Raw genomic sequence first — 18,724 nt, forward strand, 5'->3', positions numbered from 1 at the left:
TGAGAGTTGCCCTTAGGAGAATAGATGAAAAGCCTGTCCAGATGTGGTGATCTTCTTTTCCTGGGTGGTTGATCTTTTTGGGTTATTTGATGAGATTCCTAGGGAGTGGGGTCTTGAGAAATTCCAAAGAGAGTTCCTCCCAGTGCTTTGGGAAAGAAGATCGGAGACAGGGAGGTGGAAGCAGGTCAGAGAGAAACCTTGGTTCTGAGGCTTATTTCTGAGGCTTTTCACTTTTCAAAGCACTTAGTATGCCAAAGCTCCATATTGTGAAGAATCATTTTCTGCACTCCAACACTATCTTCTTGTTTTATTATTATCATGAAATGTATATTTAAGACATAGTTCTTTCTGATGCTTTGTTCCTGGTGTATAGAAATGCTAATCACTTTAATATATTGATTTACACTCAGAAACCTCGATAAAGCCTTAATAATCCTAACAGTTTCTGATAGACAATAATATCATCTGAATAATGAAAAATTTGCCACCCCCATTCTTAAAATGTTTAGAATGAGATTTCCAGTACAATATTGAATAGAGGCAGTGATATTTGACTTCCTCGTCTTGTTTTTGATTTTAAAGCAAAAGTTTGATGGCTCACAGTTGAGCATGATGATTGCTAAAGATTTTCTGTAGACATCCTTTAGGAAGGAAGCTTTCTGCCATTCCTAATTTGCCTACTTTCCTAAGATGCTTTAAAAAATTATGATTGACTTGTGTATTGGTCCTGTTTGGCGATAGCAGAAAGGAGTTACATTTATTATCCATGATTGTTTTTGATGTCTGCCATGGATATTAGCGGGGAGGGAAAGATAGGAGGAGGTTATATATGCTTGTTATATACTTGTTTTCTGATTGCTTTATATGCTATAAAATAATTTCTTGCAAATTACCTCATTTGGGTTATTGTTTCCAGTGTCTTTTGTTTGTTTGTTTGTTTGTTTGTTTCTGGTAGGGACTTAGAGCATTCTGATTCCATAACTGTGGCTGGTCTTATGCCCACCAGTTTTTCCTACTACACACGGGTGATATTCAATTTGCACTGTGCTTAATTAACCTATTCTTTCTTCCTTAGTCTTCTCTAGTCTTCCATGTCACACACTTAGTGAATTGCACCTGTAGCGTGTTATTATTCACTATACTCCTGAAGAATTTTCTTAAAGTGTCTAAAAAATCAGTGGTGCCCTTCCAAGCTGATCATTTTCTTCTTTCATTCACTTATTCACTCACCAGATGTTCGTTGATAGCATACTATGTGACCACAGGTAAAATGCTGAAGAAAACATCCCTGCCCTCATAGAGTTTACACTCCAGAGTGGAATTAGGACAATAAACACATAGGCCGGTGTGTAACATTGCTAGGTAGTGATGCGGTGAGTGAAGGAGTGGGAGAGAGAAAGAGAGGGAGGGATTACTGGGAATGTGTGTGTGCCAATTTTACTGGCATTAGGTTACCTAGGAAAGGCTTCCCTGAGGAGATGACCTTTGGTCTGAGTCCCAAATACAGTGAGAAAGTCAGCTGTGGGAAGTTCAGGAACAGCAGATGAATGACAGTGTGGTGTGTCTGGGGAACTTGAAAAAGTCAGGTGTGGTCACCAGAGAGCGAGCTAGGAGAAACTGGTAGGGGACAGAGAAACAGACAGAGGCCAGGAAATGCTGGGCTTGCAAGATCCTCATTAGAGAGATTTTGCTTTTACTGATGTGATGAAACTATGTAAGTATATTTTAGTAGCACATAATATTTTTGTTTACTTTCTCAAAGAATTCATCGGTCTGTTATCTGATTTCTGGGAATAAGAATGCATCCTGGGCTTCACTCTTGTCTCAGAATCTCCAAACTCAGTGATTGATGGTAAGAAGCTTCTTGTTAATATTTTTGAAATGAATAAAGACTGTCTCTTTCTCCCTTAGAGGAGTTTGGAGAATGCTATTGCTGATGTTGGCCTGGCTCACTGCACCATGTTGGGAGGTGATGCTACAGGGGGGAGATTACAGAGGAATAAGCCAGCATTGAGTTTCCTCTGTGGTAGAGGCTCATTGTGTGAGGACGGGAGATTCTCAGCCTGACTTCCTTCTCCTGGTAGAAACATCTAACTTAACCAAGTGTAAATGATTCATGTGTGACTCCATAACTTTGTCTTGCTTGTGCTCCTGTTCTAAACTCTAGGTGTTGGGAGATTGGAATGGATCTCATTTTGAACTGGATCTTAACTTCTTTGCTTCAATCACCTGTTGATAAAACGAGATTATAGAGCAATATTTGCTGACCTTCCTCACAGAGACCCTATGTGTGATGAAGTGATTTAGATGTTGAAAGGGTGGTTTGTTTTCTTAATATATGAGGAATAGTTAATGCTAAAGTCTGATATAAAACGATTATTAATAATAATTTTTATTTTTATTGTATGTAGTATAATTTAACTCTGAAGAAAAAAATTCTGGATATTCTTTTGAGACCACCGAAAGGATATGGTGATAGTTTCTTCCTTTGTCTTGTAAAAGAATACATGCTATAGAGATCGAGGAGCAAAAATCAGGGCATTCTTTCTGAATTTTCTTTCTCATCTTTTAGCTGCTTTGAATATGATGTGATTTTAGAAACAACTTAGAATTTAGAAACAACTTCTAGGTCATTTTAATAAGCTTGGGAACCTCCTTGGTGGAGAGATCCCTGTAAGTGGTGAATGGAAGTGAAATCTTATCTTGGGCATTCATCTATCAGATATTTTCTTATTAATGTACTGGCTGTACTCTTTAGTAGGTTCTGCAATACATATTAGCCATTTTACATTTTCATACTTGTGAAGCTTAAAAACACTGCACACATTTGATACTACGTCAGTACAGGAGGGAGAATGGCGCTTATGATAATACTTTACTATGTCTCTGCCTTGAAAAAGTAAGTAGTGAGTTGGAATAATTGTGTAAGTGACTGAAAGAAAGGAACCTACTATTCAGGAAAGAAGACTTTTCAGATTGTCCGCATTGATTAATGCATTGGTTAGTTCTTCAACTCCCCACTTTACCTCAGAAGCCACATTTTTTCCTGTGTTGTCTTCACCCTGGGTTTGAACTTCTATTACGGCTGAAATCAAAGTTTTGGTCATAAGAAAGAATAGCTGAGATGAGTAGTTGGTGTTTGAGAGCTGGTGCTTCACCCATGCTGGGTAGAAGAAGGCTTCTCTTCTGCTTTTTCCAGCAGGAGAGCTTCTTCAGGTCCACTGTTGAGCAGGTGTCCTGCTACCCATTCTGTCCTGCAGTGACTTTGGTGTTGGTCCACACCAACCAGAGTGAGCTTGGGTACAGGGTTGACTCTGTGGAGCTCGGAAGCTCCTGGGTTCACTCTTATCTTGCCCATACTTCAGTAGGATCCCCTGCAGGCAGCTTGGGAACTGATGAGTGCTCAGCAAAACAACCTCTTTTATTTTCTGGTGTCCTTTTGAAAGACCCTTCACTCTGTGAAGTTTCACAGCCTTTGATTACTGCAAGAATTTAGGACCACATCATAGAATTTAAAACACAAAGTGGAAATGTGGCCTGGTGTTAGAAGTTATTTCCGTAAGAGAGAATGGCTGTGTTTTCCATTCGATGAGAATGGACAGGAAAACTGCTGTTGCATTTCCATTCTCGGCAGGCTCAGATGGAAACGTGTGGGGGTGAGGAGCTTTCTGTTTGATAAAAGCTAAAAAGCCCACTCGCATTTCTAACCTTTCAAGTTATGGCAGTCATTCACGACTGTCAAATATAATGGCATTTTGGACATCATCCAGGAATCGTTAATAGGTTCCAAGTGCCTTGACACAAAGAGTTTATAAAAACATTCTGAGCTTTGTTAAGAAGACACTTCTCACCCACCTTCAATAGGATTCACTTTTTGTGTTATCTTTCTATCAATGGTAATAGAAAAGCCAATATCCTTAGTTGTCTGGTACCTGAAAAACAGGATGTATCCACAAAAGCACTCGAGTTTGCTCTCCTTCCTCAAGCAAAACTTGCCAAATTTTAAGATGGTGAAATGAGAAGAAGAAGAAATTTGGTTTTGAGTTGAATTTTCCCTATCTTAATTACAGAAGGTAAGTATTCTGAAAAAAAAAAAAAAAATTAAGCCAGCATTAAAGCATTAAAGCATTAAAGCATGCCTTCTAGAACCTACAGGTTATTTTCCTATGTGTTAAAGGTTTTGAAAACAAGTGAAGAAGTCTCTTTCTCCCATTGGATGAACATTTAGGTATTTAGGTGAAAGCAAAAATGATCAAGTGTGAATAAAACTCTTCAGGAGATCTCTAGTTTAAGAATAAATATGTTTCAGCATTCTTGCTTGTTGTCTGAAACTGGGAACAATTTTAGTCCTAGATTTAACATCATATTTGGCAGAATACATATTTGGCAGAACACACTCAACCATGGGAGGGTCCCCTGTGTCTCTCTGGAGTCTCATTTTATATTAATAAAGGCATAGATGAAAACTGCTTAGAGTCTTTGCTTCTGAGGGAAACACTGATTGAGGATTGAAGTTTGGCCTGCTGAGAGCATGGTCAGCCTTTGCCCGTATATTGGCCCAGGTATGGGGTATGGTGTGGGGGTATTGTCTGACTTCTGTGGGGAGAGGACTCCTTTATGTCAGAGAGGCCTAAGGCCCTGGCAGAGTGTTAGTCAGAATTGAATTGAGAGAGGGATTGCTGAGGGATTTGCATTAGTCAAATGAAGAAGCATGGGTGAGAGTGGGTGGTGGTGGCTGTGGGGGGTTAGAGTCCTTCTAGGCCTAGGTTGTGATTTTCTACTGAACCCTTCCCTGCCTTCTTCGGTTTTCTAGTCACTTGGTTTAATTTTTCTCCCCTGATTCCTAAGCCCTGGAGGTGTCTTCCTTTTCTTTCAACTTCTACCAATGTTTAGATCATATGGTCATGTGATTTCTGAGAATTTAACTTCATAGCTTATCCTCTTGTCTTCTGACTCAAAGGCAAGCACATTCAAGATTTATTTTTCCCCTTCTAGCAAAAAATGAAAGGGGAGAAGTGAAAGGAGGTAGGTGTGCTTCAGAGTGATTTCAAGTAGCTGGGGGTAGAAAGGGAAAATGGAGAGGAAGAGAGACTACATTTCATGGTAGGAGCTTGGCATGTTTGGGCAACTGAGAGAGGGCTGGAGCCACTGACGTGGGATGGGGATAGGAGAGAGGAATGAGGTGAGGGAGAGAGAGATGGATGGATGCACGGGATGAGGTCTGGACCGGTGGGCCCTGGTTAGATCACACAGGCCTTTGCGGGCCGTGTTAAAGACTTTGGATTTGAGCTTGAGAGCAGTGGGGAGCCATTGAAGGGATTTAAACAGAGGAGGTGTTTGAAAGTCTTTGTGATTTCGACTTTGGAGGCTATGTGGAGAATAGATCTAAGGGCTCTTGCAAGAGCCCAGGTGGGAAATGTTGGTCTGGCCTAGGGAATGTTTGTGAGGGTTGAGTTGGATTGGTGGTAGCCTGGACATGGAGGGGAGGGAGAAGGAGTGTGAAGGACTCCTTGGTCTGGCACAAGGACCTGAAGTCATCAGAGGGCCCTGAAGTTGTCAGAGGGCCCCGAAGTCATCAGAGGAGGCTAGTTCATGCTGTGGCAACAGCATCTTCAACATTTCAGGCTACTGCAACAGAGTTTGCAGTCTTGCAAAATCTGCTGTAAGTCCAAGTGACCCTCCAGGGCAGCTGTCCTCAAACTCAGTGGTCTAGTCTGCCTTCCATATCAGTACAGGTTCTACCAAATTCACTGTGGCAAGGGAAGAGAGAACCTGGCTCTCCAGTGCCTCTGTCACTTCCACTCACATGTCTTTAGCCACAAGAGTCATATATATGGCTGTGGCCTTATCCTGCAAGGGGGCTAGAAGTGCAGTCCCCTAGAGTGCTCAGAAGAGGGGAAGCAGGAAATCTGGTGTAAAGGTATACCACAAAGCCATTTTCTAATGTGAGGAATCTGAAGGAAAAATAGCTTCTGGAGGAAAGAGTTCAGTTTTTGATACGTTAAATTTGAGATGCTTGTGAGATACCTAAGTAGCTATGTCAAGTAGGCAGTTGGCTATTTGAGGGAGGAAGGAAGGAAGGAAGGAAGGAAGGTTGGTTGGTTTGGGTTCAGGATATACATTTAAAATGTGTCTATGGGATTGGATGAGACTACCTAGAGACGATGCCTGGAGAAAGACAAGGACTCAGAAATGAGCCCTGTATTAGTTAGTCTAGGCTAAACTCTGTTGTGGGTCCAAGCAATCTTAAAAGTGCTAGTGGCTTATCACAGGCTTACCCATGCCAGATGTCCACTGGGGCACAGTGGGAGGCACTGTTGTATTATAAGTGTACCATCTGAGCAGAAACTTTGTGTTTTGTGTTCAGTGTCTTGTGCCCAATACCTAGAAGCATACCTGGTGGGAGGTAGTACCTGGCAATACCTGGCACAAGGATGTAATAGAGAATGAATATATATATATTATATATATATATATAATATATATGTTATATATATGTTATATATATGTTATATATATGTTTTATATATATATACACACGCACATTTCTATTTCTATTGAGGTACAATAAAATCAATTTTCATTTAGTGATATCGACCAATGTATGTAGTCATGTAACCATCACAACACAGTCAAGAAACAGACCATTTTAAAGCTTTATTTTATTTTTTATTTTCTTCATGCTACCTTGTATAAGAGAAATAGACCAATTTCATCACCCTAAAAAGTTTCCTTGTGCCCCCTTGCAGACTCTGTTCCCACCTCACCCCTGGCAACCACTGATAGGCTTTCTTTTTGTGTGTGTGGCTGGGTCTCTGTCTCCCAGGCTGGAGTGTGGTGGTGCAATCTCTGCTTACTGCAGCCTCCACCTCCTGGACTCAAGAGATCCTCCCACCTCAGCCTCTCAAGTAGGTGGGACTTACAGGTGTGTGCTACCATGCCTGGCTAATTTTTTTGTATTTTTTATAGAGACAGGGTTTCCCCATGTTGCCCAGGCTGGTCTCGAACTCCTGAGCTCAAGCCATCTGCCGGCCTTGGCCTCTCAAAGTGCTGGGATTACAGGTGTGAGCCACTGTGCCGGGTGATATACTATCAATATAATTTTGCCTTTTCTAGAATTTTCTAGAAATGGAATCATATAGTATGTGGTCTTTTATAACTGACTTCTTTTATTTAGCATAGAGATTGGTAAACATTTTCTGTAAAGACTCAGATAGTAAATATTTTAGGCTTACAGGCGGGATGGTCTTTGTAGGATCTACCTACTCAGCTCTGCTGTTGGTAGTATGAAATGTGTACTGAATGGGTGTAGCTTTGTTCCAATAAAACTTTGATTACAAAAATAGGGAGAGGGCCGGATTTGGCCCATAAGCTAGAGTGTGCCAATATCTGATGCAGCGTAATTCACTCCGGATTTACTTCTATTGTTACGTGTATCAGTAGTTTATTCTTTTTTATTGCTGAGTAGTCTTCCATTGTATGGATGATGTTTTGTTTATTCATCGATTGATGGACATTTGAGTTGTTTTGAGCTTTTGGCTTTTATGAATAAAGTTGTTATGAACATTCATATACCTATCTTTGTTTTCATTTCTGTTAGGTAAATCCCTAAGAGTAGAATTGCTGTGTCATATGATAAATGTGTATTTAATGTTATTAAAAATGTACCAAACTGTTTTTCAAAGTCTTACTATTTATCAGCAATGTGTGAGAATTCTAGTTGTTCTAAGTTTTTATCATCATAATGAGTGTGTACTGAAGTAGATACTTATTAATATTCAAATGTCAACGGATATAAATGAATCATTGAAAATATGTTGAGTATTGTCCAGTGTCACTCATATTTTAATGTGATTTTTTAAAATGACTCTTATTCTATCTCATAGTTTTGCCATATATTATTAAACTATTTTCTATTCTTTAATCTTAAGGTTTTTATAAAATTTTTCTGAGAACAATGTAGACACTACCTTTGTAGATGGCAGTTAATTGAGTGTTAGACTTACTGATAAGGGGGCAGAGCGCAATTTGTCTTTACACTTTGCAGTTACTGAAAACCACACAGGCCTTTCTACTCAGTTGGGTTGAGTATTGGTTTGAAATCTTTGAAATGTGCGAAGCCTAATTTAATCTCACCTCTGAATAGGCAGCCACTTTAGCTCCTCCTGGGTGTACCAAGGACTACCCACAGGCAGATTCTGGATTTTTCTCCAAAAAGTTATATATCTGTTGGACCCCTAGAGTTTTGTCTTTTAAGTGTGTGGCTGAACTAATTTTTACCTGGAAGAACTTTATGTAGATGTTTGAAATGTCAACCTTGGTTTTGTTTTTTTTTTAATTTCAGTTAGGTTTCATAAACTTTCACTTTAAGCCGTGTAACTTCCCAGTGAACTCTCTTGTACCTGAGTGAATTGATTTGCTATTTAGGTTCTTTGCCATAATAAGCTCATTAAATGCTGGGGCCTGTTACCAAAAAGTGATTCTTTCAGTTTTGAGTACTTGTTCTGAGGTTGTACTCTGACAGAGCAAGATGTCAATTAAGATTATTCCTTGTTAGTGGAAATAAAATCACCTTATCTGCTTATAAAAGAATCTCTCTGTTCTTTCTCTAAGGGGAGGGAGAGTATATTCAACTCATACAAAGTTTATCCATTCATGAAGTGAAAAGGTAAAAGCTTAGAGGTCACGAAGAGATCCCCGTTTTACCAGTTCGGAAATTGTGATCTGAGCCAGGGGTATTTTTCCTGCAGAGCTGACTCTCAGAGGTAGTATCAAGTTGCAGCTTCTATCACAGCATCAAGAATGGAGTCTTTGTGGAGCCTGAAAATCTCAGGCCATAACTGATTCCTGTCCACAGAGTCAAAGTCAGAAGCAAGTTCACCGTGTCGCAGTCAGTATTACACAAGTACAAAGTGAAAAGGTGTGACCGTGATCAATAATGGAAAATTGCATAAAGCCTTTTTCTTCCTTGTGAACCAGCCTGGATTTGGCTTTCAGAGTCAGGGATAATGTGCCAGGCTCTTACTCGGTGCCGGGCACTGTTCTAAGCCTTTTGCATATTAAGGTCCAAGGAAGTTTAGGGTAATGGTTCAGAACACTGCCTTCGGATGGGCTAGATTGCTGACTAGCCAAATAAGTGACCGGTTTCCTCAGTGACTCCATCTACCCATGTTTAGGGTGGGGATTATGATAGCGCCTTTGTCATGGGGCCGTTGTGAGGACTGAATGTGTTAATCAGTATAAACTCTTTAATAGGGTACATGGCACAGGGTAAGTTATATAGGTGTGTTGGCTATTACTGTCATTTTAGTACTCATACTAAGAAATTGTTGACATAGGTACTGTGGTTTGCTCCATTTTACAGATGAGTAAACTGAGGCACAGAGAGGAATTTTCCCAAAGCCACAAGGCTAGGAGGTAGTGAAACTAGGATTAGAATACAGACAGTCAGAGTCCAATCAGTGGTTGTTAACTTCTGTACTCTGCTGCCTTCCTGCTTATTAGGAGAAAATGGCTGTGCATTTTTAGATGTAATCTGCAGTAAAGCAGATAGTCCTGCAAGGAAGGAGTAGGAAGGCTGTATTTGGCACTGATGGCTTGGACTTTACCACTGGTTCCTCCAGATGAGTCTCTACACCCATTGCCTTGATACTGGTCAACAAATTGGATGAGAGTCTGTCTTCTATTTGGAGTAGTCCTATCTCAGTAAATGACATCACCACCTATTCTGTTATAGAAGCCATAATCCTGGGTCGTCAATGACTGCAGCTTCTCCTCTTTGTCTATTATCAATTGTTTTGATTTTTTAAATAGCTTATAAATCCATCACCTTTTCTGTCTCCACGACCACTCCAGCCCAAGTCACTGCCATCAGTCACTTTCTTACCAACCTACCCCATCATCCTTGCCCCATGCCAGTCTGTTCTTCATGTAGGCAAAGGTGAAATGCAAATCTGGTCAGCTTGTGCCCGGGCTTAACACATTACCTGCTTTTACATTCCAGTCCAGGTCTGTCTGCCTCCAAAGCCTGTTCTGTTTTTTTTCCCCATCTTTCCTCTATAAAGTTTGTAGGAGTTTCAAATCAAGGCTGAGAAAAGTGAGATTTGAAAGGCCGAAAAAAGAAGATTCTTAGGTGTCCAGTGGAATCTGGTTTTTTTTGACCTTTCTCATCAAATTCACACCTCAGATAACTAGGCCGCAGAATCTGTACCCATTACCAGGCCTGTCAGCAGAACTCAAGTGTTCCACATGGGTTTATAATATCGGGTATTTTTCTGGGCAATAAGATGCAAGATGGCCTTCTCTAATTTTTTTCACAATTGCCTTCATCAGTCTAGCTAGGGGTTTGCGTGTCTGTGTTTGTGTACTTGTTTTTATTGTCATTAGTTTGGTTTTGGCACAATAGAGTCCTTGTCAAAGCGGATATTAGCAGGTTGAGTTCCAAGTTTGCTAGAACTGAATGCAGATACAAAGCATTTGAAATTATCGGCATACTGTTAATGGAGGCTAGAGGAGAAATCAAAGTAAATTTTCAGAAGTATGAAATTAGCAAACTGCCAACACAGGGTTGGAAGTTTCTCTATTTTCCTCTTATCAGCTTTTAATCTGATCATTTCCCAGGGAGTGCAGACAGGCTGTGGGGAAGCTCTCTGCCCATGCTAACTTGAGAGGAAAATGAGCATTAAAAAAACAATTCATTCAGAATGTTATCCTTGGGATACCAGTGAGCAGATCAGAAACCCTAGGATGTAATCAATAATACTGGCTTTCAGAATAGAACCACAGACCACTTTCCCCCCAAATATGCACCACAGACTGCCATTTAGCACCTCAGATCTTATTTATCTATGCATTTGAGCAGGAACAAGTATTTTTGTTCTTAAGCATGGCCCACTGGCTCCACTGTCATCTTGATGTTTGTGTGAAAAGCTCTCACAGTATGGCCGTATGGCCATGCTGATAGCATGTACCCTAACTGTGTTTTATCTTAAACCAAACTGCAGCAAACTTGTGAGGCAGCTCAGATAAAAACTAGAAGGAAGATATTTGTATCATAAAATCCAGGGAGTTTTGGCAGAGCCTCCTAAGGTGAAAGAGATGAGAAGGAAAAAAATCTATAGGTTTGTTTGTCTTACTAGTGAGGGTAGGGTTGTGGCCAATAACTAGAGAGATAAAATATCTACAACACTGAAAATGGGGGAAATTTGTTTTTTAACTGCATCTTTCCTGAGAAACATTCTGAGGTTCTGCTGTTTAGAGCCATGATAAGACAACCCTAGGAATGAAGCTGAGTAATCATTATGTCTTAGTCTCCACTAAAACCACAGCTTCTGGGGGGCAGCTGGGCTGAGGTCTCACCAGCAAAGCTCATTAGGCCCCAGGTGGATCATGCCTGCTATAGCAGCAAAGGGTGTGATACCTGTGTTCAACCATCATATGGGCCACTGTTGACACTCCTGAAACCAAAGACAGGTTAGCAAGCGAAAAGCATAACACATTTATTTAATAAAAGTTTTATATGACATGGGAGCCTTCAGAAATGAAGACCAAAAGCCCCAGAAATGGAGACCCAAAGCCCCAGAAACAAAGACCCAAAGCCCCATTCTTATGCTTAGGCTTGATAAAGAATGGACAGCCATGTAGAACTATGATTGGACAAAGGGTGTGACCTAATGGCAGTATGACTGAGGAGGAACCTCAGCAAGGGCAGTTGGTTCAGATTCTTATTGGTCTCTCTGTGTAGCATTTCTTCCTCCTGGATATAGGGCAGGACTCCTCTGGAAAGAGGGTCTTTGGGGAGAAGGTAGAAGGAAGAGAGTGATCTTCCTAGGTTTCATGGTTTACTTTGGTGGAGAGAGGTTCTAGTTTCTATGACCCACTTTGCAGAAGAGGATTTTTTTTTTGTATTTATTATTCTCTTATTAAGATAAGTTAATGCTTAAAGGATTTTGTGAATTTGTCTTCCTATCCATTGATCATTTTCCTTTTCTTTTTTTTTTAATTATACTTTAAGTTCTGGGATACATGTGCAGAATGTGCATGTTTGTTACACAGTTATACACGTGCCATGGTGGTTTGCTGCTCCCGTCAACCTGTCATCTATATTAGGTATTTCTCCTAATTTCATCCCTCCCCTATCACACAGGCCCCGGTGTGTGATGTTCCCCTCCCTGTGTCCATGTGTTCTCATTGTTCAACTACCACTATGAGTGAGAACATGGGGTGTTTGGTTTTCTGTTCCTGTGTTAGTTTGCTGAGAATAATGGTTTCCAGCTTCATCCATGTCCCTGCAAAGGACATGAACTCATCCTTTGGAGAAATAGGAACACTTTTACACTGTTGGTGGGAGTGTAAATTAGTTCAACCACTGTGGAAGACAGTATGGTGATTCGTCAAGGATCTGGAGCCAGAAATACCATTTGACCCAGCAATCCCATTACTGGGTATATACCCAAAGGATTATAAATCAATCTACTATAAAGACACATGCACATGTGTGTTTATTGTAGCACTATTCACAATAACAAAGACTTGGAACCAACCCAAATGCCCATCAATGATAGACTAGATAAAGAAAATGTGGCACATAGACACCATGGAATTTTGCTTTTTATGAGTTGCTTCAGGGGTGAAAGAGAGATGGGAGAAAGGAGAGCAGTAGAGGTCAGAGAGACCTTGGTTCTGAGACCTTCCAGTCTTCTTTAGTTCAGAGTACTCAGCATGCCAAAGCTCCATACTTTGGGGTATTGATTGTTTTCTAAGCCCCAACACTACCCTCTGTCTATTTGCTGGGAGGATCAGACAGAAAAGGACAGATGTCACTCTGCAAGGCTGGAAGAACATACAGTTGGGGAAGTTGTGCAGTAATAGTGGGGCAGATCCCCCTCTGTGCAGAAGCTCCCCTGTGGGCCCTCTTAAAGCACTCAGCCACCTCATAACTCAAGATGACATCCGTTTCTCCTTGGGGAGAAAGGATTTAGGACAAGTTGAGTCCCGGTCACCTTTGTGTTCTCAGAGAACTTTCCTGGAGGACTAGACCTGTGGTCAGGAGAGAAAATAGTTCTCTTATTTTCCATCAGGGCATCTGCTCAGGCAATTCTCTGTGACTTCCTGCCTTTGCAAATGTAGGTCAATCCTTCCAGAATCTTACCCTAACTTTCCCCCCTCCTATTTCTGTCAACACAATCATTCACCTAGAATCTTTTCTACGCCCTCAAAACTTCAAATCTAAAAACTCCCTGAACTTAAAGCAAAGTTATTATTTCCTTTCTAGTGCCATAGATCTTTGTCCAATTTGGTTATGATGCTTACAGCAAAAGGAATTCTCATGCAGTGTGGCTTCTGTGTGTTTCATGAGACTGGACTACAGACGTGTTTCCTCAGTTTCATTTATCCAGCTACCCCATGTCTGGCAAATGATAATACCAGGTCAGGCACTACTCTAATTGCTTTATAGATATTTTATCTTCATAATAATCCCATGAGAAAGGTACCTCTGTCATTCCAGTTTCACAGATGAGGATACTGAGGGTCAGCATGTTGTGTAGTTTGTCCAGAGTCACAGCGTTTTCAATGTGGGTGAACCAGGATTATTAACACCCAGGCCAACAACTGACCCCAGAGCCCTCATAAAAGTCTGTGCTTCTCTGGGAATAAGGACGTCAGGCCGGGAGAAAAAGGCAGAGCCTAATGGTATTCCGTGAGAGGCGGCTATGCGGCATTGCATTATGCATCAGAATGACTAATTCTGTGTACGAGGGTTGTCAGGTGAAACCCAGTGGAGGCACAGCCCAGAGTTCTGCAGGGGCCTTCGCTGGTAATCTGATGCAATCAAATGTTCTAGGGGTGGTAGTTAGAGCTCTGCTGTTGCTGGAGAGAGGCCCAAGAAAGAAGTTTCACATATTGTTTTTTGATCAGCAGGTTTGGAAACTTTGAATGTTTGGCTCACAGGATGGTGGAAATGCTCCAGCACTTCCTGTGGCCTCGAGTCTGGGTTCTGCGATAGGGAACTGGGCTCGAGCCTTGCCTCCTCCACTGGGGACTGTCTGCACACATCACCGAGTGACAGGGCTTGCTGGGAGGAAGGGAGCAGCCACTGGCATTACAACAGCTGAAAAGGAATTTGAAAAGCAAATATCCAGAAAACCAGAACAAGGGAGGAAGTGTGTGCATTAGTTTGCAAAATGATGAACTTTCCAGTTGAAATGCTGATTCCCAAAGTGCAAGAGAGCTTGGAGTGAAGGGAAGAGAGTGAGTGGCTCAGCTCAGGTCTCATCCTGTTTTTGAAAGAATTTTTCCAGGAGGAAAAGGAATCTGGAATAGGCCCTGCTCTCACCTCTCAGCAGCTCCCTTTCTGTTTCTGTCCAGTGGGAACAAATGAATAGCTGCTGCTTGAAGAAATGCCGGAAGGTTTTCTGTGCAAGGAATTCTGGATTTTAAAAATGCATCACTGGCTTGAGTAATCCTTCACATTTGTAATTTTAATCTTTGAATTTGGTTTTAAGGAACGAGTGGTTCATTTATTCATTCACTTGTCTGGAAAATATTGAGTTGCTCTTTACCATGCTGTCTGATCAGGTCTGGAACAGCAGAGATGAGTAAGATATGAGTCCTACCCTCAGGGAACTCATATAAACAAATAGGATAAGGTGTGGAAAAGTGCTCTGGTAGGTCACTGTAAGCACCTAAGAAGACAGATTCAGGGCAGTTACTTCTAGCACGGGAGGCCGTGAGTTCAGGGAAATCTTTAAGAGGAGCTGGTGCATGAGATTGGCACTGAAATCTAGATGGGAATTTTTGAAGCAGACCCAAGGGAAGGAAAGGACATTGGAGGTAGAGAGAACATTATGAACAAAGACAGGGTGAAAGCGAGAGGTGAAGCCAACTGGGCTTCTGGGTTGGGTGGGGACTTGGAGAACTTTTGTGTCTAGCTAAAGGATTATAAATACACCAATCAGCACTCTGTGTCTAGCTAAAGGTTTGTAAACAGGCCAGTCAGCACTCTTGTCAAAACGGACAAATGAGCGCTCTGTAAAACGGACCAATCAGCTCTCTGTAAAATGGACCAATCAGCAGGATGTGGGTGGGGCCAGATAAGGGAATAAACGCAGGTCACCTGAGCCAGTAGCAGCAACTTGGGTCCCCTTCCACGCTGTGGAATCTTTGCTTTTTTTTTCACTGCTCGCAATAAATCTTGCTGCTGCTTATTATTTGGGTCCGTGTTACCTTTATGAGCTGTAGCACTCACCGCGAAGGTTTGCAGCTTCGCTATACACTCTTGAAGCCAGCGAGACGAGGACCCACCGGGAGGAAGAAACAACTCCGGACGTGCCACCTTTAAGAGCTGTAACACTAACGGTGAAGGTCTGCGGTATCACTCCTGAAGTCAGGGAGACCACGAACCCCCCAGAAGAAACTCCGGACGCATCTGAACATCTGAAGGAACAAACTCTGGACACACCGTCTTTAAGAACTGTAACACTCATGGTGAGAGTTCGCGGCTTCATTCTTTAAGTGAGTGAGACCAAGAACCCACCAATTCTGGACACAAAAGGACCTTGGCAGGCTCAGAAAATGGCAAGCCATTTACGAAGAGGGAAGAGATAGCAAACGCTGGTCTCAGGTTCTCTAGTTCTTTACCCAGACCATAGCTAGCTGGGAGATGATCCTGATTTAGTCTGGTGGGTTCCTTTACGCATTGCCACCAGCAGCTGCCGCAAGTGGACCATTGACAGTCTTAAGGTAGAACCAGTTTTCCATGTCTGACTTACAGAGCCATTGGATGTGCCTGGGGTTTGGGGAGCAGGGACTCGTTGGGTGGGGGAGGATGCACCGTTGGTACCTGGTTTATATCCTGCAGGCTGTGAAAGGTTTATATCCTAGAGGTCCCAGGTCACCACAGATTTAAAGCAGGAAGTGAGATGTTCAAATGATCACAAATGCAAGTATTCTGTTTCTTTTACTGTTTATCTTCTGTTGCTTTGCACATTAGAAGTTGCAGTTAATAGAATTTTTACTGTTCTCTGAATTGGAAAGAGTTACTCAAAAGAATTGGGCTACTTTCCTGGAGACAAGCCCATAGATACAGGTGGTGATAATTCAATATGGGACTAACGGAAAGTTTTCTCTGCCACTTTCCATTACATTTCTGGCCAAGACTATTTAGCGATTCTTTCTGAGAAACCGAGGAGGCAAATAGTCTCAAAGTATGTCCTATGAGAAACGTGTGCCGCAAGATGTTTTATTTAAAAAAAAAAGTTTTCTGGACAGATACATTTCGGAAATATTGTAGATTGCATATGGACATTTCACAGAACACGTGTTACATTAAAGTCCTTGAGAAGTCCTGCAGTAAAGGAAACTTTCAAAAGAATGGCATAGAGCCCAGCACAGTTGCTCATGCCTGCAATCCCAGTGCTTTGGGAGGCTGCAGCAAGAAGTATCCTTTGAGCTCAGGAGTTCGAGACCAGGTAACATAGTGAGACCTCATCTCTATTAAACAAAAAAATGGCATAGTGGTTACGAACATGAGCTATCAAATCAGACATGTAGATTACATTCTGGCTGGGTTCCATATGTGGATGTGAGACTTTGGGCAAGATATTTAATGTCTTTACATCTTGGTTTCCTTGTGTATAAAATAGGCTAGTAGTGGTACCTTATTCATAAAATTGCCTCTAAAAGTATATAGTAAGTGAACTAGTGAGTTATTAGTGGATATTATTCTATTCAGTGTTTTCCAAGAATGCTGACTCTTTATTTTTGCATTTTATTTATAAATAACTCAGAGAAGCGGTGCTGTGTGGGAAATGCTGGAGTGAGACTAACTCCTGCAATCCATGTGTGACTTCTGATAGCAGTCCCGCAGAGGAAAGGCAGCCCCTAGGTGCTGAGCGCTACGTCACAGATGTGGACTCTAGAATTGGGGAGCAAAAGACCATTTCCTCTTGACTGCGAGGTTAGAGTGTGTAACTTCAGTCTGTTTTGCCTTCCAGTCATTTAATGACAAGTTTGGAACTCAGGGCAGTAAACAGATATGGTTAGGTTGATATATTAGGAGTTTTTCAATTGTAAGTGACAGAAACTGAACTCAAGCTCATTTAGCATAATGAGGAATTTATTAGTTTGTCTATCTAGGAAGGATGTTAGGGTAGTACAGAGAACTGAAGGAAAAGTGTTAGGAAACTCAACAGAAACTGAACATAGCTAGGCCTCCTGTCCTTGTTCCCTTTTGAATGTTTTCCTCTTGACTTGTCTTTGCTTCTCCTTGCCTCATTCTTTCCTATTGTGGATGACCTTTCCCCATGGAGGGAGCATGGCTGCAGACAGCTTCAGCTTCAGCTTCATCCCCAGCAGAAGGCAAGAACTCCTGGTGATCTACCTGCCTCGTCCCTGCAAAGTGCTAGGATTACAGGCGCAAGCCACTGTGCCCAGCTAACAAATTTATGAGATCCTTATTAAGGATATTTATACTAGGTTGGATCACATTTATTGCACATTTTTTTTTCAGATTGTTATTCGTGTTTAAATTTTTAAAATACTTTAAATTAATGTATAAAAATTACACATGGGTCATGCTAATCTTCTCTGTATTGTTCCAGTTTTAGTATATGTGCTGCTGAAGTGAGCACTGTCTCTAAATTTTTATAAAGGTTTTTGGAATTCAGAAGTTTTTAGGCTTGCTTGTATCAAATCATCAGGCTCTTCTTTGGCGCTTTCTGCCTTTTGTGTTTTATTAGTTTGCTAGGGCTGCCATAAAAAAGTACCACAGACTGGGGTGCTTAACTAACAGAAATGGGTTTTCTCACTGTTACGGAGGCTGGAAGTCAGAGATCAAGGTGATATCAGTGTTGGTTCCTTCTGAGGGCTTTCTCCTTGGCTTACAGCTGGCTGTCTTCTCCCTGTGTCCTTAGATGGTCTTCCCTCTGTACCTTCTGTGTTCAGATTTCCTCCTCTTAAAAGGATAACAGATAAACACGCTGTATTAGGGCCCGGGCTGAAGACCTAATTTTAACTTACTTCTTTCGAGGTCCTGTCTCCAAATACAGCTACATTCTGAGCTACTGGGGGTTAGGATTTGAACACACAGATTTTGAGGGGGGACACAATTCACCTATAACAGTTCTCATACTAAAGAGGCCTCTATCACCCTGAGAGGATTTAAGGATTTGAAGGAAGTCATTTAAACTAGTTAAGATTTAGTATCTTCATTAATTTACTGCAAATAATGAAACCTGTCACTCAGGGCTGTGAAGAAGAGTGAGTAAAGCGTGTGTCCACGGTGCCCAGCCCCATGCCTGCTCTGGGCTCCTGCCCGCCATTCCTTCTGGCAGCTGTCCCCTAGCTTTCATGATGTCAATGCCAGACACTGGGAAAGCAAAGACTTTTCTCTGCAAGTTTCCATTATATTGCAAGCCAACCGTAGCTAATAGCACATTTCCCCACCTGTCAAGTAAATGGGCTGAATTGTTGCTAAGATTAGCATACATGGCTAGCGTATACAGAAAATGAAATACTGAGCCTCCACACTGGATTCCATTCTCTGTTTATTCTCTTTCTGCTGAGTGCTTGCATGTTCCGTTCTGAACACACCGTGTTCCCTTATTTCTGAAGCCGCAAACTTCCTCTTAGGCCCCGGGCTGTCTTCAGAATGGCCATCAGGTCCCCGATACGGGAACCTGAAATGACACCCCCACCATATACCCATCCATCCAGACCCTCCAGT

General features: G+C 41.7%; 1 protein-coding gene and 1 non-coding gene across 10 annotated transcripts in view; one reads left to right on the forward strand and one right to left on the reverse strand.

The window, feature by feature from the left end:
- ELMO1 (engulfment and cell motility 1) overlaps positions 1-18,724 on the forward strand; it is a 595,247-nt gene that overhangs the window by 80,372 nt on the left and 496,151 nt on the right. For 4 of the 9 annotated variants that reach the window (XM_063667385.1, XM_054496893.2, XM_063667387.1 and 1 more), the window contains one exon: positions 1,763-1,852. The exons of the other annotated variants lie outside the window; for them this stretch is intronic. The gene's annotated coding sequence lies outside the window, so the exon portion shown is untranslated. The remainder of the gene's footprint in view (positions 1-1,762; positions 1,853-18,724) is intronic. 9 annotated transcript variants of the gene reach the window in all.
- LOC129041771 (U6 spliceosomal RNA) lies at positions 17,524-17,630 on the reverse strand. Its single transcript, XR_008503924.1, has one exon. It is a non-coding gene; the product is annotated as a U6 spliceosomal RNA (small nuclear RNA).

This window comes from Pongo pygmaeus, chromosome 6, assembly GCF_028885625.2.
Source record: "Pongo pygmaeus isolate AG05252 chromosome 6, NHGRI_mPonPyg2-v2.0_pri, whole genome shotgun sequence".
NCBI lineage: Eukaryota > Metazoa > Chordata > Mammalia > Primates > Hominidae > Pongo > Pongo pygmaeus.